At 34.2% G+C, this 26,455-nt stretch overlaps 1 protein-coding gene across 2 annotated transcripts in view; it reads right to left on the bottom strand.

Moving 5' to 3' along the window:
- The window catches only part of LOC140444123 (putative ferric-chelate reductase 1 homolog), a 109,532-nt gene extending 85,963 nt beyond the window's left edge, over positions 1-23,569 (bottom strand). Inside the window, exons 1-2 of one of the 2 annotated variants that reach the window (XM_072535795.1) lie at positions 23,414-23,567; positions 840-857 (exon numbers count right to left, since the gene is read on the bottom strand). The gene's annotated coding sequence lies outside the window, so the exon portion shown is untranslated. Of the gene's footprint in view, positions 1-839; positions 858-23,413 lie in introns of both variants that reach the window. The other variant, XM_072535796.1, reaches the window with a different exon arrangement.
- Positions 23,570-26,455: the final 2,886 nt, after the last annotated feature.

Below are 26,455 nucleotides of genomic sequence, written 5' to 3'. Positions count from 1 at the left end.
CATAAAATCTCCGCACATTCCATGTGCCTATTCTACGACTCATTTCAGTATCAAATTTGACCAAGCGAGATATTCTTCGTATTCCTGCCTCATTTAAGAGGCGTCTGTACTTGGGGCCATCATTTAGTTCCTCAGTCATAAGATATTCCTGTGAAAATCGGTGTAATGGTCATTCCCTTAGCTTTCTCGCGCTGTGTACACTCTGTTTAGGTGGTTGTTTTGGTGGTATTAACCGTTCCGGACTTAATGACTTTGGCTTAATACAAATACTGAAGAATCAGCTGCCGATTTCCAGGTGTGATTGAATACAAGCCCTAAAACAAGAGAGCTGCCGCTTTCACCCTCCAAACCGCTGTGAAGACTTTCTTCTCCGCCAAGGACGCCGTTGTGGACTTCATCCGTGACCCTGGATAAGGGACCCTTAGCAGATACTAGTTTCCCGAGTCAGGAATCTGCGCACGGTAGGGATTGATTGACTTGATAGTCTGATATTACCCTAATAGGACTATATTTGGACTATATTTAGAAGGAGTTTCTATCCGCTACCAAATGAAGATGCATTATCAAAAATGTGCCCTTTAGATTTCATCTCTTCAGAGTATGACAAAATGTTCTTTTATTGTTGTTATAACAATGTCAATGTCAATGTTGGAGAGAAGAGATTTATTACACTCTGATAGAAATTTGTGTAAAAATGGTGCTTTTAGTTGTTTAAATATAAAAATTCTATGGTTCTATATTCTAATCCTATACATTTCTGCTACAGCAGTGATGCTACATCTTTGTAATATGTTATTTTTAAAGTAATATCATAGTTTTAAGAAATAATATGAACATACCTTTAAAATGAGAAGTACCTGCAACAATAATAATAATAGTTAGACGTATATAGGTAACAGTAAAAGAAAAAATACTAATACGAGATCAGAGATACTCATAATAAATCATAAAAGCATGGAGATAGGTTAAGCTACTTGTTCATTTATATTAATAATGAACTGAATTATAAAAAATATAAATAAAAAAGGGGAATAACTAAACACAGTAATCACCATCATCTTTTTACTCTTATGTTTTTGCATCTTCCACTATTCACCTTCAGTCTCATCTCCTCTTCGCCACATCTTTCCACAAACTATTCTTTAGACATTACTTTCTTGGTTTATTTCTACTCCTTTTTCTCTCTCATATCTCACTGTATGTACTTTTTTACGTGTCTAAATCATATCAGTCTATTTAACTTTACAAACCGAATTCTTTCCTCCCATACTATCAACGCTTGAAATTTAAATTTGCTACTAATTCTCACCGGTCCTTAGATCCTTTGAAATGATTATCTCAAAAATCTGAAAAGATGATTCATCTACCTTTGACATGTACCTGCATCATCAGCAAAAGGTATTACTGATCTTATACATAGAGATAAAGTTTTGTTCAACTTTATTTTAATTTTTCTGGACAGCAATATGGACTTCCAATAGCAATAGCAAAGTGCACCATGATACCCACTACAATTATTTTTAAGATCTCCTGGCTTACTTTATTGTACGAGTCAATCTGCGTCCCTTAAAACGTAAAACTAATCTCATCACATCTGCATTGCTATCGCTCCAAATTCACAATTGTATTTGTTGACGTACTCATTTATTTAAAAAATGGGACTCATCACTGTAGATAATGTTTCGATGGATATTGAGGATAATTTCTAACTGCTCCAGAGGTCATTCTCCAAATACACGCCATTGTCTATAGTCGTCCAATTTTTTCAAAGAGCAATCCCAAGTCACGCCGCAAAATTTCCAAGTTGTGGTTTATGGAAGACCCAGTTAGGGTGAACTACGTGAAATCGACTACCTCGGATTCAATGTTTTCAGCAAATCTTGCATTCTGTCGATGTGCTTTGATCAAATTTAAACTTTAAAGCTTTTTTTTTTATTTACTCCACTGTATATCATTCTTCGGACATATTATGTGAAATTAATCCAGATATACTCTCCTTCAAGCCATTATGCAAGGAAAAATATTTGGAAAACGATGCCCAGGAAGAAAAAGAACATCTTGGTTAAAGAACCTGAATATCTGGTTCAATACAACATCTGTGCAGCTTTTCCGCGCTGCTGCAGATAAGATAAAGATTGCAATGATGATCGCCAACATTCGTAACGGATAGGCACATCAAGAAGAAGAATATCATTCAATTATCCCTTGTCAATTCTCTTCAATTCCAAGTAGCTATCCTTTATCTATACGTTTTTCCAGCTCGTTTGTCCCCGACTGGCCTAGTGAGTTTGATACGTCCAGAATTTTAGTTTGATGCTTCCAAGTATTTTATATTTCTCCAGTACATATTAGAATGCCTGGTTTTCTGTGTGAGTTTTTTATCTCTTAGTCAAGATGTCGCAGTTATTTTGTTAGAAACTTATGTTAAATATTCATCTACACTAAATTTATTCTATCATACGCATTTTGTTTATTGCTTATATTTATATCTTTACATTCTAATGCCATTTATTATATTTGTTTATTTTGTTTGGTTTGTTTTTTTTTTTTTTATTATAAGAACACACCCACACATTATTTACTACACAACAGATTTAGACCTCTTCTAGTTCACTTTTCTTCAGTTATTCTTCCAAATCTCACGATAAAGAACTACATTGCGCTAATTGACTATTGTATAAGAACACACAAGAATCTACAACTTTCACTTTTAACCGGTTAACATTTACAGACTCTATATATCGGCATGCCGATATACTTCGTAATGTCACCTACTTTTTTTTTTCAGTATAAACATACGGGTATAGCTTTGCTTTATGATACGAAGTAATTTAGGAAACATTTTAATGTTTACTTCCAATAGGTTGTGTCACTTTCGTGTGTAGATTTTATTGCTTCCTTTAAAAAGTTTTTCAGAATGTTGAAATTATTATTTTAGTGAGAATATAAGAATTTTTAGCTATGAAATTAGTTTCCCTCCACGAGTTCAGAGCGATAAAGTAAACAATACTAGATAAATAACTTACATGTTTTGAGTACTAAGTTATTTGAATAAATTTTGAACGATTACTAAAGTATGAATTTTCAATACATTATTTTTATCAATATGCTTTTTTAGCAAGGTTAGTCCTCGACAAACTCTTTTTTTTTAGGAATAAATTACTTTGGAATTTCAGTCAATAGTCTTTGACTCCGGTTTCAGTAACATCTCAAGACTTTGGATAGGGGAGCTTATTAAAGTGTCATTTCAAAGATACACATACTAAGCTGTATATTTTTATCTTCTTTTTCTTCTTCTTCTTTTGTCTTCTTTTGATTGAGCATTTTGGCTTGCAGCTTGTTAGTATCTGCGATATCTTAGTGGCATCACTTCTAGGGTGTCGAAGTACTCATCAAGAAGTTTATTTACAGCCAAGTGGAAAAGTTTGGCCGTAGGAAAGTAACTTTCTTTTGGAGGCACCTATTGAGTATATGCCCTAGGCGATGGTAAGATGATTGGAGGACCTCTTTGGCTCTGTTGTTGAAGCTTGCTATTGTGCTTAGTAGGACGTATCTCTTGCCGAAAGAGCGAATCCTGCTCTCTATTGTGGAAATATCAGATATTTTCCTTAGGATTTTTCGTTAGATTGCCATGATAGCATTTATTTGGCGGTTATTAAGCGAAGAGTAAAGAACCGATCTGTACTCAACAATCGGCCTAATATAGGTTATGTATCTGTGCAGTAGAGTTTTTTGTTGGGTGCTGCCGAATTTGTCAGATAGCGCTCCTAAGAGTTTAGCCCTCTTTCTCACCATGTTTAGAGTGATGTTTAGTTCATTGTCTCAGTTAAGGTTTCTCTGAAATTGAACGCCCAAGTAGGACACCGGCCTTTGGGATGGAAGTCTATTTCCGTAGAGTTATATCTGATTGCCCTCATCTTTAAATCGGAGGGTGCCCCGGAGAATAATAAGAATTTTGCGAAAATAGTTGAAGACACTACTAGAGGCATAGAAGAACAGTGGAACGAAATAAAGACATCTATTACCACAATTGCACATGAATATCCAAATTCAAAAAGAGAAAAGAAGCAAGAATGGATGACAGATAAAATATTGCAGATGATGGAAGACCGAATAAAATTAAAAGGTAGAAATGACAACGAATACAAAAAATTGTAGAAATCAAAACACTACAACGCTAACATGACGATTTCCGTATGTACAAAAAAATTAAAGAGGTACAGAGCACCAGAAAACAACGCAATATAGGCAGAGTTGTAGACATTGAAGGCCAGATTTTGGCTACCATTGAAGATAAATTAAGAAGATGGAAAGGATATATGCAAGAATTATTGGAATATGCTGCACGAAGTCCGACTAAAATAAACAATTCCTACGGCCCAGAAATAACAAACAAAGAAATTACTAATCGTCATTAAGCGGATTAAAGATGAGAAATCACCAGGATCTGATGAGGTGCACAGTGAAATTTTAAAGCTATTAAAGGCACACCAAATAACAGATCTTACGAAGCTATTCAACAATATCTACGAGACTGGTTACTTACCATTCCACTTCCTAAAAAAACCAATGCTAAAAAATGTGAAGAACAGATTAGTTAGTTTGATGAGCCATGTACTTAAAGTACTCCTTACTATCATTCACTCGCGCATATATATCAAATTAGAAGAACACCTGAGTGAAGTTCAATTTGGATTCAGAGCAGGACTCGGAACGAGGAAAGCACTTTTTACACAGCTTGCACAGTTTGCAAGTTCTAATACAGGGAGCCAGGGATGTTAACTGTGATGTGTATGCATGTTTCACTGATTTTCAGCAGATGAGAAACTAATCGATATCCTAAAAACATCAGAACTTGATGGTTAGAATATAAGACTGATCTAAAATATCTCCAACAAAAAGCAACAGCGCGATTAGAAAATGAACTGTCCAAGACCTTCATAGTCGAAAAAGAGGTTAGACAAGATTGCATATTGTCACCGGCCTTATTAAACATATACTTTGAAAACATATTAAGAGAGGCCTTGGACGAATCAGAAGATGGGATTGCTGTAAATGGCCAATTTATAAACAATTTTAGATATGTAGACGATATGCAGAATAGGACGATATGCATCCAAAGGATGATGAATAACTGGATAACGTTGTAGAAACATGTAACAAATATGACCTAAAACTAAATTTCAAGAATCTATTGGGCGGGGGAGGTCGCTGTTATAAACTGTGTAAAAGATGAGTAATAAAATGAGCCCTAGGTACTCCAGCTTGTGGAGTTAATGGTGTGGAGAAAAGCCTTCTGGACATCTAGAAATATGCTGATGGCTACTTTGCCTTTTTTATTGATTGTGCCTGAAATTTATCACGTTCTATCACAATCTATTATTGTGCTGCTTCTATCAATGCATTTTGAGAAGAGTGCTCAGCTCTGAATCCAAATTGAAAGTTTGGGATGGTGCTATTAGCTTCTAGGAATCCTACGAGTCTTTCCTTAAGGATCCTCTCGTAGACTTTACCTAGAGTGTTAAAAAGAGAAATTATTCTGTATGATTCAGTGCTGGTTGTGGGTTTCCCTGGTGTGGGAATCATGATTTTACTGGCTATTTTCCAGGGAGTTGGAAAGTAACTTAGTAAGAGGCATATATTGATAATGCTGGTAAGCAGCGGGATTATACTCTCTGGGAGTTTTTTGAGGCATCTTCTATGTATGAAATTTGATCCAGAAGATATGTTTTTACCAAAGTTACACATCTGTAAAAGTCAGAGTGCTGTAAAGGGTAGTAGAGTATATCCTCCAGTCTCCTTTCGATACTAAGTTTAAACCACTTTTTGAAATTTGGATTATCAGGGGTGATGAAAGTTGCCTGGAGTGTATTTTAAAGACTTCTAATGCTTCCGCCTTATCTTGTGGATTTGATAAAATGACGTTATTTACAAAGAAGTGAGAGTGGGGCCTTGATTTTCGCTTTGTTAGGGTTTTGAATTTGTTTTAGAATTTTAAACCATCTCTGTGGTCCAGACCAGAGGTAACTGGTCTCCACTGATCTTGTTTTACAATTTCTCCATTTTGTTTTAATCTCGTCACTTTTCAAATGTCTCATATCTGTTACCAAAATTTAAAATCGAAATTCAATGTTTAGACCAGAGATTGCATTAATTTTTGTTGATTAGAACAGACAGTTTTATCTTAGTGGTTAGTGGTTTTTAATATCAAAAAGGTCAAAAAAGGTGAAAAGATGTTTATTATCCATGTTATCGAGATTATTTTATAAGTTTAAATAATATTATGTTATTCTGTTGAATTAACTTTTATAAGAATCTTTGATATTGCCTCATTATAATAGTAATTTAAAAATAAATGTATTAAAATAAATATATAATAATAAAAATAGAGATTTCATCTAATAAATACTTAAGATTACAAAATTATTTTAATCCTATCTCTATCTACCTAATAAAGTACTAAAACGATATATATATTTAACTAAAATTAAAAAGATAATTACTTTGTGGTATTTTATAGTACACAATGTTTTTATTCAGTCGCAGGTATGCAGTCAATAATGCAAAAAGTGGTACAAAGCAAGATTGGTGAAGGGTATGGCCTTCGTGAAATAATTGCTAAAACAGTTATACTACGCTTACGCTACCAAGCACAAGACATACTTACATAACAAGATGTAACTTAGTTGCATGGTAAATAAAATTAGTATTATTACTTTACATGAGATAATGTATCTATTTTTATTCGTCATTCTAAAATCCTAGAACGAGAACATCCGGAAATTATCTTAGAAATGTAATGATTTTAATAATAATAAAAACAGTATGCAACCCATGAAAACTTTTGTCAGTTCTTCTGTCAGGCTTTCTGCGAATGGGGAATCCGTGGAACAAGAGATGTGACAACAGCTCGCAGGGTGACCAGACGCTGTCATAAAATCAACTACCGTCCAACAACAGCAAAAACCACAAGCAATCCAAACAAAAATAAGAGTTCCACTCGTTGAAGATACTGCACTCACCCAAGCGGGCGACCGAGGATGTGCATGAAATATATGTTATTATTTGTCATTATTACTGTATCGTCTGCAAAACGCAAGTTATTCAAAACTTCTCCGTTGATAGATAATAAATTCTATTGAATCTGAGAACGCTTCTTTATATATCGCTTTACGGTAGACAATGAAGAGTAGTAGGTACAGCACGCAACCCTGGTGGACTCCTCTCTGTATTTTGATATCTCGGGTGTTCTGGTTGTCATCTCTTACCTTGGCAGTCATATTCCAATATAGATTAGATATAATTTTTATATCACGACTCTTTTCAATATATCTACAAACTTTTTATTTTGAACCTTATCAAATGCCTTTTCAAAATGTACAAAACATAAATACATGTCCTGATTCATGTCCATTAAACCAAAAAAAAACATATCAGCCTCATAAAAATGACGTTGCAGGGTTCAAAAACCGCAGTTAGAGTAGATGGGGAACTGTCTCCCCTGTTTGACATCAACAATGGGGTGAAACAGGGAGGTGCACTTTCAACCATGCTGTTCAACCTAGTTCTTGAAGCAGTCATCAGAAAAACCAATGTAACCAGCCATATAAACACCAAAACAGTACAAATTACTACATTTGCAGACGATGTCACCATTATTAGTAGAAGCAAGACACGACTAATGGAAAAGTTCAAGGAAATTGATCCTGAAGCACAAAAAAGAGGGCTTAAAATAAACGAAACAAAAACTATGTACATGATCATCAAAAGAACACCTAAGAATGAAAATAATCTAGCAATAGACAACTATACTATTGAAAGTGTTGATGCCTTCACATATCTGGGCACAGAAATCAATCAGAAGAATTCCGTAAGTAGCGAAGTTAATGCACGTATTTCCAGTGGAAATCGTACATACCTACTATGCTAATAAAAGATGACATCGAAATTATTAGACAAAAGAATCAATATGACTATCTGCAGAACTTTGATTACCCCGTAGTAACCTATGGTTGTGAAACCTGGATAATGACGAAAAAAGAGGAAGCCTAACTCAGGACATTCGAGAGAAAGATGCTGAGAAAAGTATATGGCCGGTGCAAGAGGAAGACTGCACATGGAGAATCAGGAGAAACGACTAGGTTAATAAACTGAATGTAGGTTATGACATTGTAAGATTTGTGAAAAGTCAAAGACTGTCATGGCTGGGACAGTTCAGCGGCAAGAAGACATGAAAACGACAAAGAAGATATTACAGTGGAAGCCAGTAAGAACCCGGAAAAAAAAGGCATAGGTCGAGATGGTTGGATGACGTGGAAGACGACCTAAAAACCACGAATATAAGACAATGGAAGAGAAGGATTCAAGAGAGATCTAAATGGAAGGATATAGCCAGACAGGCAAAGACCCATGCAGTGTTATGATGCCAAAAGAAGAAGAAGGAGATTTATGTCCATGCATCTCTGGGTCAGCATGTTTAAACTAAATATAGTATCTCTAGCCCCATCTTCTTCTCATGACGCCGTCTCCTTTCGGAAGGAGAATGGAAATGGAATCCAAATGGAAATTGTAGTTCTGGAAACCTCTGCGAGAAAGATTTCTGCGGAAGAGCGGTCGAACCATCTCCTTAGGTCTTTCAGCCACGAGTTTTAGCGTCTTCCTACTGATCTTTTGTCCTGTTCTTTTCCATCCAATATAACTTAAGTGTCAATAATTTCCTATTGTGTGTCAATAATTTCCTATTCAAGAGTTCTAACAATTCTGCTGTGTATTATTTTAATAAATGTTTTAAGTGTGTGACTCTTTAAAGCTATTGTACGGTGATGATCTGAGCAGGTTGTTGCACTTGACTTTTTAATATTGCTACAAAGGTCGATTGCAGCCATTGTCTGGAGATTGTGGTAGTCTGATATATTAGATTACCGAGTTCAACCATTATATCAATAGAATATTTATCAATGAATTTTAATAATTTGATGGGTACATCATCTGGCCCAGTAGTTTTGTCCTCTTCTGTGTTTTTGATGGCATAGATGAATTCTTCCCATAATATTGGTGGTCCAGTATCTTTGTGGTTTTTAATGACAGTTTTTTTTTCTATCGGAGAGCCACCTCTCTTTTACCTCTCGAATTTTCTTTCCGATGATTCTCTGAATTGCTTTTCCTTGATACTGATATAGCCACTGTCCATCAGGATATTACATAAGAGAAGAAAATGGAAAGAGAAACTTTGGTAATTAGGTGGGAGAATGGGTTTAGAACATAATTTCTTACAGGTACCAGGAGATTGGAAGATAATTATGGCTCACGTGGGTAGCGTCGCATTCCTGAAGTAGATCTATCTTCTATCGGGAACGTAAAGGAGTATCTAGCTGCTATCCCATGGGTCTGTGTTCATGTACGAAAATATTTAGCGCTTCTATTATGAGGTGACAAACCTCGGTCAATAAACTATCGGCTATCGTTCACACATGTACATCGAATTTTGCAGAGAGAGTGATTATATGAAACAATCTTGTCTTATTGACCAGACGCGATTCCATCATTAATTTTTCTAGTTATTTTACAGGTCTCTCTCTTTACTCACCAAAGACTTTTTAAATATTTTAAACAGGCTTGAATTTTTCTTCTTTTTTTATTGTGCTCAACGATTTTGAATGTTAATGATCACCGTGGCCATTTTGATTTTGTTTTACTTTCTTGAAACGAACCTGCGGTCATCATATTGCACGAAGTTTTCAGGTTATAGAGCCAGGACATAAGTCGTATTTCCAGGCTTCTCTTACCAAACACTCTTCTATCAACAACCATGTGAAGTACACAATATCTTTCGATATTTCGCATAGTATGTTCAATATACTCTAATTTCCAGTTTTTCACATCTTAGAAGTCTTTAGCATATTCATAGTTACCTGCAAAGCTAATCCATATAGCAAAAGCGGAATTATTTAGCATTGATGTTGTGGATAATTTGTTGTTAGTTGAATGTTGCTTACTTACTTACTTACTTACTCCGTGGCGTTACAATCCTTGGGTTTTAGCCGACTCGACAACATGCCTCCACTGTTTTCTGTCTTGAACAACCTCCATCCAATTCTCCACGCCCATAGTGCTTAGGTCTCCTGCTATATTATCTCGCCACCGGAGACGAGGGCGTCCGCGTGGTCTTCTTCCAGTTAGGACTTCCTCCCACACCAGTCTTACTGTTCGTTCGTCAGAATGTCTTCTGAAGTGTCCTGCCCATTGGAGTCTTCTGAACTTTATTTTTTTTATGATGTTGGCGTCTGGGTAAAGTTCTTCGAGCTCTTTGTTAGTTCTTATCCTATATTGTCCTGTTGCTTCATCCAGCACAGGGCCAAAGATCTTCCTTAGGATTTTTCTTTCCCAAACACATAGTCTCTCTTCGTTGTTATCGCCCACGTTTCGCTTCCATACATCAAAACGGGTCGTATGATTGTTTTATAGACCTTTACCTTCGTACGTCTTGTTAGTTGTTTCAATTTTATAAGGTTTTGGGGGGCAACAAGACATCTGTTGCCGGCCTGGATCCTGTTGTTTATTTCTTGTTATCCGTTATTGTCTTCAGTTATTGTTGTTCCAAGATACTTGAATTCTCTAACGCGCTCAAAGTGAAAGTCATCGATGGTGATGTTCTGACCGATTCTGTCTCTGCTTTGGTTATTGCGGCTCATATACATATATTTCGTCTTGTTTTCGTTGATTTGGAACCCCATTTTCTCTGTTTCCTTCTTAAACCTCACGAAAGTCTCCTTCATCCTTAATCGTGTGTTTCCTATTAGATCGATATCGTCTGCAAATGCCAGTAGTAAGTTTGGTCTTTCTCGATGACATACTATATTCGGTTTTTCGATTCTGACCATGAATGTTGCGACTTTTAAAAATTGGGTTTATCTTAAACAATACTAATACGGCCTTTGCTATCAGTTATTTTATCTCTACAAAATGGTCCTATCCGATATATGGATATGTGGTAATCAGATATGTACAGCTTTCGGCTTACATTTGTCATCGTATCTTCTCTACCATTTAAATTAGGACTTAATTTTTGTACTTTCCTTAATTTTCCAAATGACTAAGCTTTAATTTGGCAATGGCAGTTTTATCTATTCTAATTATTCTAAATATAGGTCGAAGTACCCACTATCATTTCTGAATAAATTGACTTTAAAATATTGTAAACAAATTACTCATACATATTATTATTTTTAAAACTAACTCGCATAATTAGTTTAGTTATAAAACCAAAAAAAATTTAAGAATTCCCAATTATGTTCATGAGAACTGAATTAGCAAGTTGTACAAAAAATGCTTGTGGGTTTAAAAATAAAAGTTATTTACAAGAAATAAAATTAAACTGTTAGTAAAGTGTTGTTTTCCCTGTTCGACTCTTTTCTTACACATATTATCTGAAATGGTCATCACAAACTCAATATCAATAATATAAAAAAAAACTAATTAAACAGTTATAATTATCGAGCATCGAAGAATTGCTTACAACTTTTAAACGTTATACAAAGTGACAAAGCGGTTCCTAAGGAGTAAGTTTTAAAACTAGGACTTTTCTGAAGTTACTTTCTTCTGGCATCTTGACACAATTTTCAATTTTACTAGGAATCACCCAAAATTTCAGTTTAAAATATGTTTATTTTGACGTTTCGATGTCGGTTTAATTTTGGTTTAAATTTATATTTTGAGAACGATTTCCGAAGTAATAATCGAAAGGTCAAAAAAAATATTTTAAACTAAAATTGTGGTTAGTTCCGAGTAAAAATAGTAAATTGCATAGGGACCATCCTTTTAAAAAAATAATATATATATATATATAGAAATATGCATAGAAGAAAAAGACTTATGAACCCAACTTCAATGGATCTTGAATCACCTCCAACACCAGCGACTCTCATTATGGCGGCACTACACTTCGCTGTGTGTAATTTGTAACGTGGCTACGTTATATTCTCCCAAATATTTGTTATCCGTCAGCGAATAACAAATACGCTACTCCACAATTTTTTGACCGGTGGGCCAAACATGTCAAACATTTGCATCATGCGTGTTTGGCAGAACCAAAATGGACGTGAGTCGTGAACGTATTGACGGTCGCAGCAAATTATTTTTAATTAAATGCACTTTACTTTATCATATATTACCTTTTTATTTGTCCATTCCATTTCACATTAAATACAACCCAAATCAAAGCGTAATAGGTACGATAGTTGTACATGAACACACAAATTTGTCGAATTAATGGTTCAAGAATGACGAGAATTACAATAAAGTTCGGTTAAAATAAACAGCAAGACAATCACCGGTGCGAGCGAAGTATGGGCAGTCGACACATACATTCAGCTTATTCCTGTCCTTTGAAATGTGTCAAAAAACCGACAAGAGGACGGATAGGTTTTTTTCTAGTGCAAATAAAGCAAATAATTGACGAATGTACCCTCCAGACTTCGTCTTATTCAGCAGAATATGGCGCATAATACATAACACAAGAATAACATTACAGGATTACTTCAATGGCCCATTCTTACACCGACACTGTACTCTATATAGAGCAGTGTGGTGCAAGGTGAGGTGGTCTCAATGCTCCTCAGGCTGTTTTTTATCCTGCCTCGCCCATAGCACGCTAATGTGCAATGGGAGGCTATAATCATACTTATGCTTATTATATAAGGCTCCTAGAAAAAAGGACTCTCATATGTTACCTTCTACCGAGTTATGCAGGATAGTGTGAGGCGGTATAATCCCGCCTATCATCTTATATTGACATCTCATCGTAAAAGTTTGCTTATCCGGGCACCTTATTCCCGCTCTGGGAAGTAATACAACACTATAGTTTATTTTTATGAACGAGAGAGTAATTAGCATAATTTTAACTGGTAGCTCCGACCACTCCATGGGCGTGCTCAAGATTAATTGAAAAATTACTTTGAATAATTGTAAAAAATAAATGAATTATTTCAGTGTTATAAAGTGTTATGTGTATGTAAACAAAAGTGACCTCTTTTATCACACACTATATTAGAACTGACTGGCCTACATTAAAAAGAGTTTTAAAAAATTCACATTTTTTTTAATTTTTAAAAATTACAAAACAGAAAAAGAGTTTTTAGAACCGTCTAAGGTATGTTAAATAGATGAATAAAAATATTAATATAAAACTTACAGCTACTTGTTACAAATCCAAATCAGATTCAGAAGATGAACTTTCAGAACCAAGATTTATAATAACTGGCTCGATCATTTTATCAGTAATATTGTCCAGCTTCCACATTTTTTCCTCTTCTTTAATAGTGTGATTTACTGCCTTTTCCCAGTTTTCAGGTTTTACATTATTTACGGCCTCCAAAAACAACTGTTTAACATCATGAATTTTAAAAGTGGTATTTTTTCTTGAAACTTCACTCTTTATCTGTGCCCATACCAGTTCAATCGGGTTTAATTCACAATGATATGGTGGGGATCTAAGTACTGTCATTCCACGATTTTTGGCAATTTCATCAATTTCGTATTTTTTAAATTTTTCTTTATGAAGGGCACACAACGAATAAAGTTCCTTTCTTATAGATCCGGGATGGTACGTAATATTTTTTGAACTCAGCCAATTCTGCAAGTCTTTTTTTAACCACTTGGTTGTGGGCACTCCTTCTATAAGTCTGGAGTGATAACTTGCATTATCCATTACTATTACACAGTTCTTAGGAAGAAGATCTATCATTTGTTCGAACCATTCTTGAAAGACATCAGCGTTCATGTCTTCATGGTAGTCACCGGTACGAGTTGATTCAAAAGTTAATAAACCACCTTCAACAAAACCGTCTGAACTGCCAATGTGTACTATTATCAGCCTGCGTCCCTTTCCTGATGGTGGGTTTAAACCAGTAGATAAGTTATTTACAAAAGCGTGCCTTTGACTTGTAACAGTTTCATCCTGCCAAAATTTATTTGGTGTATGACCCTCGTTGATCCATGTTTCATCAAGATAAAATATTTTTCTTTTTTGGTTTCTCATTTCCTTTATGGTTCTTAGAAAATGTCTTCTCCATATGACAATATCGCTTCTTTCTAATAAAATAGACTTTCTGGGATTCTTTTTCCAGCGGAAGCCTATTTCTTTTAAAAGTTTCCATAACGTACTTCGACTCATTTCTGGGTAATCCTTATCATCTCGAACTGAGACAAGAACTTTATCCAATGTTGGAAATTCTTGTCTAAAGAAGAATTCATGCACTTTCCGTCGAAGTCCTTCTTTAAAATGATATTCTATTTGAAATATTGGTTTCCCTGGAGCATTACGTGGCATTTGAAAACTACCACATTTCTCTTCTTTAATAACTCTGTAAATCGTAGATTTCCCAACACCAAGTGTACTGCTAACTAACTCAACGGTCTCATCAACACTTTCACATAAACGTTTGTCTGTAAATGATTTAAAACAATTAAATATTAATGTTTTTTCATTAACTGTTAGAGGACCAATTTTTCGGCGTTTACGCAGCACTTCCAAATTTTCCATAACACTAGTATACACAATAAACTGCACCTTGCAACTGAAGTACCTACTTTTAGTGAACTGTTAAGAACTGTGAATACGCCACTTGGACCTTCCTATATACAAAATGGAAAAACCCACTATCACATTTTCTGTGGAATAAGTTTAGAAGGTAATTATCTAGTCAATTACTGTCGTAGATTCCTGGAATTAAAGAATTAAATGTTTGATTGTTGAAACCCTTACTTCGTGGAATGCACTCATTTCAGATAAAATAAAACGTTTTATTTTATCTAAAGAATTAAACTTTATTTTGCAAATAGGCAAAGAATTAAACTTTATTTTGCAAATAGATAAAATAAAACGTTTTATTTTATCTAAAGAATTAAACTTTATTTTGCAAATAGGTAGGTACTTATTAAACTTTTATTGGTTATATATAACCAATAAAATAAACATCTTACATTTCTTGCAAATTCATTAGTACCTGTTAACCTCCATCACTCCGACACTGGCAACCTTATTTAGGGATTAGTAACCCTCACAACTATTGTATTCTATTCTGCTCCAACCTTTATACCTGGTGGTCATACTCAATTTAAAATTGTTTTCCTATATACTTCTGTAAACTTGTTGACAAATATCTGTTTTTCATTGAGTCACCCGTATCAACAGTTTAGGGATTTGCATACATAATTTATTGTTTTATTACTCTCTCATACATAAAAATACACTATAGACCAGGTGTCGAAAGTACTCCCACTAGAGGATTTCGCTTTAGCCGTCTGCCCCGCTTGATTATCTGACGGACGAGAGATAATATAACGAACTAAATGTTATATTTATGCCATAAAGTAAAAAAATATATATAAGCTTGCTACAGAGAATTTTTAAGTAAACTTAAGATAGATTCTAGCGATCCATTGAATTTTATTACTTTTTTAGGTTTTGTTTTTCTTAACAACCAAATTAAGAATAATTTAAATTTATTAAAATTATATATCTGTTAAACAAATCGTCTTGTCACAAACTGAACCATTTTTTATGACACAATTCACTGTTCCAACCTATTTGCCAACGTCCCCCAAAATATTTATTGCACTTTTGTGGAGGTTAACTACTTTTATTTATTTCCCTGTTTCACCCAACCTTCGAATAATGAGTAATAAATTTTTAACCATTGGTTTTTTAGTATCCTTCAGCACTTGAAACTTTCACTAGAGGAACACGATTAGTTCCTGTAAGGTTATAAAACAGAAAATAAAACTCGAGAAAGGTGCTAGTCGTATTAGAAGAGGTAAAAGCGGAACTAAAATTAATATTATCGTCGAAAGTTGAAAGTCGCCAATAGGCACAACAAAGTTGAAATAAATTAATATTCTACCACAATATGTTACACTCGAAAATATCAATGGATTAAATACTATAAGACAAATCAAAATAAATGACAGCTACAAAAATTAGACGGATAAAACATCAACGATTCTATAACAAACTGGATATGGATTTTATTAGAAACAATAGCCAGATGATTGCAAACAATTTAGATACTTCGAAAACAAATGTTTAGAAATTGAAGAATTACAGGGAAAACATGATTGATTTAATATGTATAAAAAAATAAAAAAACTGACAGGTCAAAACAAAAAGCAGGCAAATAACATCGTTGATAGAGACGAAAAACTGATTATCACTAATTTGCATAAAATAGACAGATAGAAAGAGTATATTGAGGAACTGTTTAGTGATGAAAGGCCCGAGCTTGAAATTAACGAAGTAGTTACAGGACCTGACATAACTATGGACGAAATTGAACAAGCAATACGATTAGCAAAGACCCGAAAAGCGACGGGACCAGATGAAATACCGAGTGAAATAATAAAGCTCTTCGAAAGTTCAGGTAAAATATCTCTCCTTCATCTGTTTAATAAAATTTATGAAACTGGCTACATACCAACGGATTGGCGACTGTCGACTTTTGTGACGATACCTAAAACAGCAAATGCAAAAAGATGTAGTGACTACCGAACCATCAGTTTGATGAGTAATATTTTAAAGATATTTCTACGAATTTTGTACTCTAGGGTGTACCAAAAAATAGAACAACAACTTGATGACACACAGTTTGGATTCCGAAATAACCTTGGAACAAGAGAAGCACTATTTAGTATTCAGGTTATGGTACAGAGATGCAGCGATGTCGGACATCCATTTTATATTTGTTTTATTGACTTTGAGAAGGCCTTTGATCAAGTAAACATACTGAAATGATAGCCACTCTTCAGCAGGTAGGTATTGATGATAAAGACCTACGCATTATTAAAAATCTTTGCTGACATCAACGTGCAAACATCAGAATTGGCCGGGACACTTCTGAGGAGCTTCAAATACGAAGAGGAGTAAGGCAGGGCTGCATTTTGTCTCCGCTACTATTTAACATCTATTCTGAGTTCGTTTTCAATAAAGCAGTGGATAATGTTCAATGTGGTATAAAAATGAATGGCGTCAATATTAATAATTTGACATATGCGGATGACACAGTGTTAATTCCAAGCAATTACAAAGAACTTCAACATTTAATTAATAGGATTACCACAGCGTGTAATGAATATGGCCCTAAGCTAAACACCGCAAAGACAAAGGTGATGGTCGTCAGTCAACGCCAATGCAACTGGAAGTGGTAACAGCTTATGGTGAACAACTGGAGAGAACTAACAGTATCACTTACCTTGGTTGTAATCTAAATGAGAACTGGGACACGAGCAAAGAAATTAGAATACGGATAGAGAAGGCCAGAGCTGCATTCTTTAAGATGAAGAAACTGTTATGTGGAAACAATATTACTTTAAGTCTGAAAATTAGATTAGTGAGCTGTTATGTGTTCTCTACTCTTTTGTATGGTGTCGAAGGTTGGGCTTTGACGGATACACTTCTCAAGAAACTAGAAGCCTTTGAGATCTGGGTGTATCGGAGAGAATCCTATGAATAAGTTGGATGGATAGAGTTCGTAACGAAGTTGTTTTGCATCGAATGGGAAAAGTTACGGAAGTCGTCAAAACAGTTAAAAATCGCAAACTTGAATATTTTGGCCATGTTATGCGTCACCCAGAGAGATATAATATACTCCATTTAATAATACAGGGCAAGGTAGACGGAAGAAGCGGGCCAGGTCGAAGAAGAACGTCATAGTTTAGAAACCTGATTGGTTTAACAGATCCTCTGCATGTCTTTTCCGAGCTGCCGTCAACAAAGTTACTATAGCCACTTTGATAGCCAACGCTCGATAATCGATCCCGGCACAAGACGAAGAAGAAAAACATAAATATACTGAAGATTTATGTACTATATTTTACAGAAATAAACCACAATTTATTATAAACTGCTTTATATTTAAACAATTTTTGTTCTTCTTTATTTTTAACTGTACAAAATTCAATTCTGTGCATCGCCAATGCTATTATAGTAGTTTATTATATAAATTAATTAAATATAATATAATATTATATAACATATTCTTGTCTTGTGGGGAATCTGGTACTTTTCCTTTTCCCCTACCTCAAAACATACTTACGTTGGATTTATTTTCATTTATTTCAGTTGATGTAAGAAAAACATTATGATTTAATCAATCATATCATACAAGTTCATAAATAATTAGTTTACTTTCAACAACAATACTAGTAAAATAAACAGGCTTCCCTGTTTATCGACACGATAATAATAAATATAAATACTCACATAAAAGAATAGAAACATGGACCAGTTTTGTCCTGGTATAATACCAAAATATAGTTCGCTATCGTTATGGGCGATTTTAACGCCTTGTACGATTTCCATAATGCTGCTAAATAAACATATTATTTTTTCTTGTTCGGATAATAAAAAAAGTGCGTTTTAACTTTTTTATTTACCTGATTACAGGTGGTATGTAAATTTGAGACCCCATTCACATGTAAACTATTAGTAAGATTCTTTCCTTCCGCTATTGATAAGGTGTCAACACGAGTTTAAAAGTCAATGTGCTTTTTAAATATGAGCAATTCCACAACTATCAAAGTATTTTATAAATGTGGTGCTATCATTATTTACTTATTCTTGACGCTGGATAATTTCTCGTTGTATCATGTATCCTTAGACTAACTATCTTCTGGTAAATATTTTTTTTTGTAATGTTTCCTCGTGGCTATTTTATAATACGTATATATAATAACGGATTTATTACGGCTGTCGCCGCTTCTCCGCCCCCAATTTCCATCTTTTTCTGTCATATGCAGTTGCCTCTTCTAAGTCTCTTGCCGCCATTGCTTCATCAATATCGTTGCGCCAACTTCTCCGTGGTCGTCCTCTCTTTCTTCTTTCAGGAGGGATCCATTCCAGTACTCTCCTAGGCCATCTGTACTCTGGCATTCTTTTAACATGTCCGAACCAGATTAATTGTTTTCTTTCTATGTCATCATTGATATTTCTCTCCATTTTCAATTCGTTTCTTATTTGTTCGTTTCTAACTCTCTCCAGTTTCGATCTACCGCAGCTTCGTCTCAGATAATCCATTTCTGTCGTCATGTTTGTTTCTATTAGCTTTGGTGACGTCCCATACTTCCGAACCGTAAAGTGTAATACTTTGGACTATACTACCGTAAATGTGTTTTTTGGTTTCTCGTCGAATTGTTTTTTGCCAGAGAAGAGAGTTTAAGGCATGGGTCGCTGCTCTGCCCTTGTTTATTCTTTCTCTGATTTCATCTGCGCTATTTCCCTTCTTGTTGAAAATGACCCCCAAATATTTGCAGGATTGCACGCCTTTGATTTTGTCGTCTTCCAAGACTAGGTCACATATTTCATCTGTTCCCACTGAGAGATATTCACATTTTGTCATATTCATGTTTAGACCTGCCACCTCATATTCTTCTTGCAGTTTTCTTACCATATAGCTAAGATCGTAGCTGTCTTCGGCAATTACTACCTGGTCATCCGCAAAGAAAAGTGTATATAGCTTGTTTTCTTCCACCGTTATTCCCATGTTTCTACATTTTTTTACCCATTTCACTAAGGATCTGTCCAAAGAGATTTTAAATAAGGTGGGTGACAGACAGCAGCCTTGTCTTAGTCCTTTTGTTGTTTGAAAAGGAGAGGTGATTTCTTGTCCCATTTTAATTCTTAAATATATTCTATAATACGTAACTTGTAATATTTTTTTCATATTATTTTATGTCAAATAAGAGATACCTAGGTTGTCGATTAATATAACTAGATATAAGATAGAAGGATCTTTCGAAAATAATCAGAAAACCGAAGCTTATGTAACCAAAAGGAAGCAGGAAATGTGCATTCGTAGAAATAGGCGGGTGACTTTTGTCGAAAATTTCATACCCACAAGCTGCAACTGGTTTTAATCGATAGATTATGATGCTATGCTATGCTATGCTATAATAGTATTACGCTATGTTAAAATTTTTTACGGGAACCTATTTATTTATAACAATTTTTAAACAAATTATAAAAGAAAAAACTTTTTTTGCTTCAATACTATTTCTTTGATAATTTGGGTTATTTTAAGAAGTAATTGTTTTGATTTTTTAGAAAATGCTTACTTAAAGCGTAAAATGCAAATAAACAATTAAAAATGTTGAGACTTGAGATTTCTACAGTTATCTCCTTTTCTACGATTCTCTTTTTGCTCTATTAATTCCTTATTATATTTAATCAGACCTTCGTGACAATCCTCTTAGTCACCTGAGCCCTTGGTTAAATAAATTTTTTATCTTTCCTCTTTTTATTTCCAAGTTATTATTCCACCATGGTATCTTTCTGTTTATTAAAGAATTACTATTTTCATTGGGTATAAGCCACATTTCGATTTCCACTTCGGAAATCGAAACGTCGAAAATAACCTATTTTAAACTTAAATTGTGGCTTATTCCCAACGAAAATAGTAATTGGATTAAGATGCCACAAGAAAATAGCTTCAGAATAGAATTTCTGTTGGAATTCTTTACTATATCCGGATACTTGTCTTAGAAGGAAAGGAAATGGTGCTTTGTATCGTGACTATTCTGTTTAGTAATAAATTTGTTTAAATCAGTTACAATGTGCCTGTATTGAATTTTAGTGCTTTTTATAGCGCTCCTTTAAAGTTAAAAACATTTTGTTTATATTATACCCCATGTTATACCACAGTTATGGTTAACAACTTGTTGTTTTCAAATTAAAATTATTAGCAACAAGGACATGGGAATAGTTAAAATTGCTGTGAATAGATAATAAATAAGTAATTAAAATATAATTGCCCAATTTGGAAAACGTTCATGCATGCCACTGGTAAGGTTATGGAAAATAAAAAAAAAAGAAACAACCAGGTATATGATAAATGTTAAGAAAGATATTGAATGTACCTGAAAGTAGTTATTTAGATTACTACTATTAGCATAAAAAAAATGGTTAGAGATTTAAAAATAGATATGTAAATAGAAATTAATAAAAAGTTATTCTGGAGCTAAAATTTGGAATCTACAATGTATTATATAACCCAAAAACTACTAAGATGCGTGCCACTAAGAAGAGGTTCTGAAACTGTTTTCTTGTGTTTTGACATTTAGATTTTTAATTCGGAAATCGTCTTCAAAATAAATTATAAACTAAGAAGTTAGGTTAACCTATAAACAAAAAAAAACAGTAATTAAACCAGGAAGTGAAAACTTAGAACTAAGGAAAAGAAAACATAAAGATTAAATGACTGAAGAAACACTACTTTCATTCAATGAGTGAAAGAAAATTATTTTAGTCAAGCAAAGAGCTGTTCCAAGAACGGGGAAAATAAGAGAAAAATGTGAAACTTTTAAAGTACCTAAAATAATTAAGGATCTAACAAGAACGGGAAAACAGTTCAAACTAGCCAATTAATATATCAAAGTAGTGAACTTATGGAAATGGACAGAATATATAGCACAGCTTTCTGAAGACTAAGTGAGAATAGATGCATCAAAAGAATTTAAAGACTATACTGGGCCTGACAGTATAAGAGAAGAAAGAGAATACACATTGAAATAAGATGTAAGTGGAAAATCTCCTGAGCCTGATGGAATTACTCAAAATTGTGAATATTAAGTCCATTAACTTTATTTTGAATCTATTTAACACCATATATAGAACAGGAATCATTCCTAAAGAATGGCTCTAGTCGACATATATACTGCTTAATAAAAGCGAATGCAAAGGAGTGTAATGAACATCGCACCATAGCCTTAATGAGCCATGTCTTAAAATTAGTTTTAAAAATAATAAATCACAATAGAATACATAAGAAAGTAGAAAAATATATAACTAATACACAAATGGAATTTAGGAAACGTTGGGGACTTGAGATGCACTGTTTGCAGTGAGTATTCTTTCGCATATACAGGGTATTTCAAAAAGGTATGTCATAAATTAAGTCACACATTTCTGGGACAAAATAGTGGTTGTCCAATAATGAATGCAACTGATAAAGACATTTTTTAGAGGCGTTTGAAGGATTAGCTGCTTAAACCCTATCACTTAACAACGGTTCAAGAGTTATTGGTTGAAGATTATCCTAAAGGGATTGGATTTTGCGATTGGTTGTTAATGGGAAACACTCGAAATGTTAATTTTATTAGAAATATTTTGTTTACTGACGAGGCTACCTTCAGTAGAAATGAAATAACAAACGAAAGTCGAAAAAAACGACTCATCGCCAAAGGACTTTCAAAGTTAATGTTTGGGCAGGAATCGTGAATAACAATCTAATAGGCCCAGTATTTGGAAGATTTACAAACGACAAACGATTTACAAGAGTATTTGGAAGAAGTGAATATTGCAATAAGGCAATATATGTGGTTTCTACAAGATGGCGCTCAACCGCATGACAGTAATGAAGTCCGGGAATACCTTTGCAGGCAGTATCCTGGTCGGAGGATTGGCAGGGGTCGTGACGCACCTATTTCTTGGCCACCCAGAAGTCCAGGTCTTAACCCCATGGACTTTTGTCGAAATACTGCTCCGAGATTTCTACTCTTTGCAGATTTTAGTACTCTACATTCAGTTTTTTACTCCTGTTTGTGCAATTCCTAATAATTTCGTCTATAAATATTGTAAATAGTGTTATCCCCCCCCTGTCTTAGGGCTTCATTTATTTCAAACGTATCTATGGTTGTATTATTACCTATTACGGCATTGTTATTCTCATTGTATCTTTTTTTACCATTCTCAGTAACTTGTTGTCCACTCTTTTTTCTCTTAGTATATTTTATAGTTTTTATCTTGGTACTTTATCGAAGGCTTTTTCTATGTCAAGAAATGCTACGTATATGTTCTCTTTCTCTTGCTTCTTCTTCTGTTTTTTGTGTTATCTGTTTAAAAGTAAATATGTGATCCTGTATACTCCTACCACTTCTGAATCCACTTTGTGCATGGTTACATACATGTAAATAGCAAGGACAATACTCGGTAAATATTACATTCTCTCCTATCTCATTTTTTTTTAATGTAAATAATAAATATTTATTACACTTTTATTATTGGAAAAGTATAGCCAGAATAAGTAAATATAAAAATTATTGAAGGTTGCACTATAATGAATGTAATGTTAATAAAAAAATTTTTTTAAACTAATTTCATGACAAATTCTACATATCGAAGTCAAATTATACTAAAAACATCGTAAATACAGTCAAGTTCAACAATTACGATGACATACTTAAGTTCGGATTTCACTGTTTTATGTACGGCAGTTCTGGCCGGTCTAAGCCTTTCCCATCTGTGTTTAATCTCGCGGATTTATGTATTACAAATAAAAATTAGAAAGTAAGACCCAACCGTAAAATCCTTCACAAACTAGCATGATATCATCATGACTAATCAAATTAAATGAAAAAACTACTTTACCTAGTATTTCCTCTTAGTTCTGGTACTAACAGAAACTGAGAACATCCATTAATACACAAAAACACTAAAAATAGCACAAGCGCACCTGAATTCACGCGAGATCACTTTACGGTAGACTTAGGAGTACCGTCGAGGTTTCTGGTAATACTTACGAAGCGAACAGGTACCAGCGTTGGTACTCTCGCATTCTTCTCGCAGTTTCTTATTAGCGTGCTCCTATTGGTCGCTAAGGTCGACGAGTGTGACGTCACCTAACTAAGACAGTGTAAGGAAATAGCTTTGGTGTTAGATTTTCTTGCCTACGCGGAAAATGAAAAATGAGTTTCGGTTTACAGGCTATTGACTGTGTCAAAAAAAATAGGGCTAAAAGGAAATACAAGGTTAAAGAGGTTTTATTGTTTTATATGGTCAATGAACCGGCAAATATGAAAACACCGTGGGGTCTTACCATTTAAAGGGGTGAATTTTTGAGAAAGGTGTGAAGTGAATTAGTCTATTTTTCAGTTTATTTATTTTTAACACAAACTTCTACGCATTTTTCGTATATAAATCTGTATAAAAGTTGTTTAACATTAATTGTCCTATTGAAATGTCACCTTTTAAAGTCAAGAATAATTTTTTTTTTTTGACAAAAATATATTCAAAAAACAAAGCAAAATCGTGAAAAACGCGATTTTTACCCCAAGCTTTTTTCCATGTGGGTATAGGTCCAGTCATTGGTTAACAGAAACAAATTACTGTACTTCCTCTTTAAAATGAGGTTTAATAGAAATATGTATTTAGAATTAAATCCGAGAATACGATTTTTCGTCACTTACGCCATCTTTGAGTCATTTTCACTGTTTTTTCGCAAAAATTGTTCTATAACTTTTTCTACTACTGTTTCTCTTTATAAGATATGCTCTTCAATAATATTCAAAGTTTTCAGCAATTAAATATTCAGCACTAATCTCACTGTCAATGTTTAAATTTGAGTGCCAATAACGCAGTAACGTTACAACGGGATGAAGTAGGAGGAAACGAGTAGTGTGTTTCAGGTTTGTTTTTAAGAACATGCGTAACTCAGTAGATAAAAATCCTGTAAAAAAGGAAATAGAAGAGAAAGGTCAGCTGTTAGAAACATTTGGAACATCAAATACCCTAAAACTAGAAACTAGCTATCCATATTTTTCAACGACCTGGGACCTTCTGAAAATAATAAAAATATATATGACACAGAGTTTGTATAAACCATAAGATTAAAATTGAACCACTGTACCAAAATAGAGAGATACCACAATACTGTTGATGTCAGAAAAACGGACATACCAAGCCATACTTGCCATGTTAGACTACGCTGTGTAAAGTGCACTGGGGATCATGCAACAGAAAGAAAGAAAGACGTGCCAACGTCAAGTGTATACTCTGCAATGGAGTATACAAGGAGCAACAAACAAAAAAATTACCAACGATTAGCATGATAATTACTCATGTACAACATGTACAAGCAGGAGTTTTCTACGCCCAAATAGTTAAAACTCGCAAGAAATTAAGAATAGTAATACGAATCAAACAGAAGTAACTACTACCACTACTCACATCTCAAATGATATGGCTGAACTAAAGAATGTGTTAAAGTGCTGATAAAACAAATGGGTACAATGTTAAATCTTCTCACCACTATCGTCACTATATTAAAAAAGTAATCAAATTCTTAAAAATAGCTATTTGGAATGTCAATGGGCTAACAAATTATACTCAAGAGTTAAAGCCTTTATATTAATACACAACATCGACACAATGTTAATCTCTGAAACACACTGTACAAATAGAAAATATCTGAAAATGCCCAACTATGTATTATATAACACCACACATTCATTAGGCACTACACATGGAGGAACTGTAATTATAATCAAGTCATCGATAAAACACCATGAATTAAATAAGTTTAACAGGGACTACATACAAGCAACAAGTATTAGAATAGAAGACTGGAATGGTCCCTTAACAATAAATGCAATATACAGTCCACCACGAAATACCATAGCCAAAAATCAATACCAAAAATTCTTCAACACACTTGGAAACAGGTTTCTAGCTAGCGGCGATTAACTCACTGGATATTCAGTCACAGACACAAACAAAATTCCAGACTTGGCCGATTTCTACGTGACCAAAGGAATACCACTCGAATCCCAGACAGCACAATCTTGTTTTGATCTTTCATCCGACCACTCTCCTGTCTTGGTCATGATATCCACAAATATTCTCTAAGCATAACCTCCGCCATATCTAAATAATAAATATACCAATTGAATTAAATTCCGGGTTATTCTTGATGACAGACTGGATCTAAATATCCCACTAAAAACTGATGGCGATATAGATAAATTTAAATAGGATAATTCAGGAAGCTAGCTGGTACTCAACAACTACAGAAATAGAAGCAATCATACAAAAAGACTTATCCTCAACGAAATAAAAGAATCGAAAAAAACAAAGACTATGAAAAATATTGCAAAGAACTTGCGCTCCCCAGGATAACAATAGATAAAACCAAGCAACAGTACGATTAAAAACTTTGTTAAACAACAATAAAAACAACAACATAAAACGATATCTACAAAATCTGTCTGTCACGGAAACCTCCGAATACTCGCTATGGAAAAGATTAACCGTCCTCAAATCCCTAATCCTCCTATGCGGACCAGTAACGGACGATGGACTAAAAGTCTACAGTCTTTGCCAAATACCTGGAGAAAGTGTTACAACCACATGCTCAAAACAGCAACTCTGATGCAGAAAATAATATTCGTATTTAGAATATCCATAACAACTAGAAGCACGATTGGAGAAATTCACTGCCAAACAAGTTTTCAACAAAATCCAAACAGGCCTGAATCCGAAAAAGTTCCCAGGGTTTTGTTTAATCACTGCAAGAATTTTAAAAGAACTTCTCAAGAAAGGAGTGCAAATTTAACACAGATTGTTAACGCAATCTTAAGAACTGGTTATTATTCTCTTGTGTGGAAAGTAGCTCAAATCATCTGAGTACCCAAA

The sequence above is a fragment of the Diabrotica undecimpunctata genome, chromosome 6, assembly GCF_040954645.1.
Source record: "Diabrotica undecimpunctata isolate CICGRU chromosome 6, icDiaUnde3, whole genome shotgun sequence".
Taxonomy (NCBI): Eukaryota; Metazoa; Arthropoda; class Insecta; order Coleoptera; family Chrysomelidae; genus Diabrotica; species Diabrotica undecimpunctata.
Note: the sequence above shows the minus strand (reverse complement) of the source record. Positions and strands in the feature narration are given on the sequence as shown.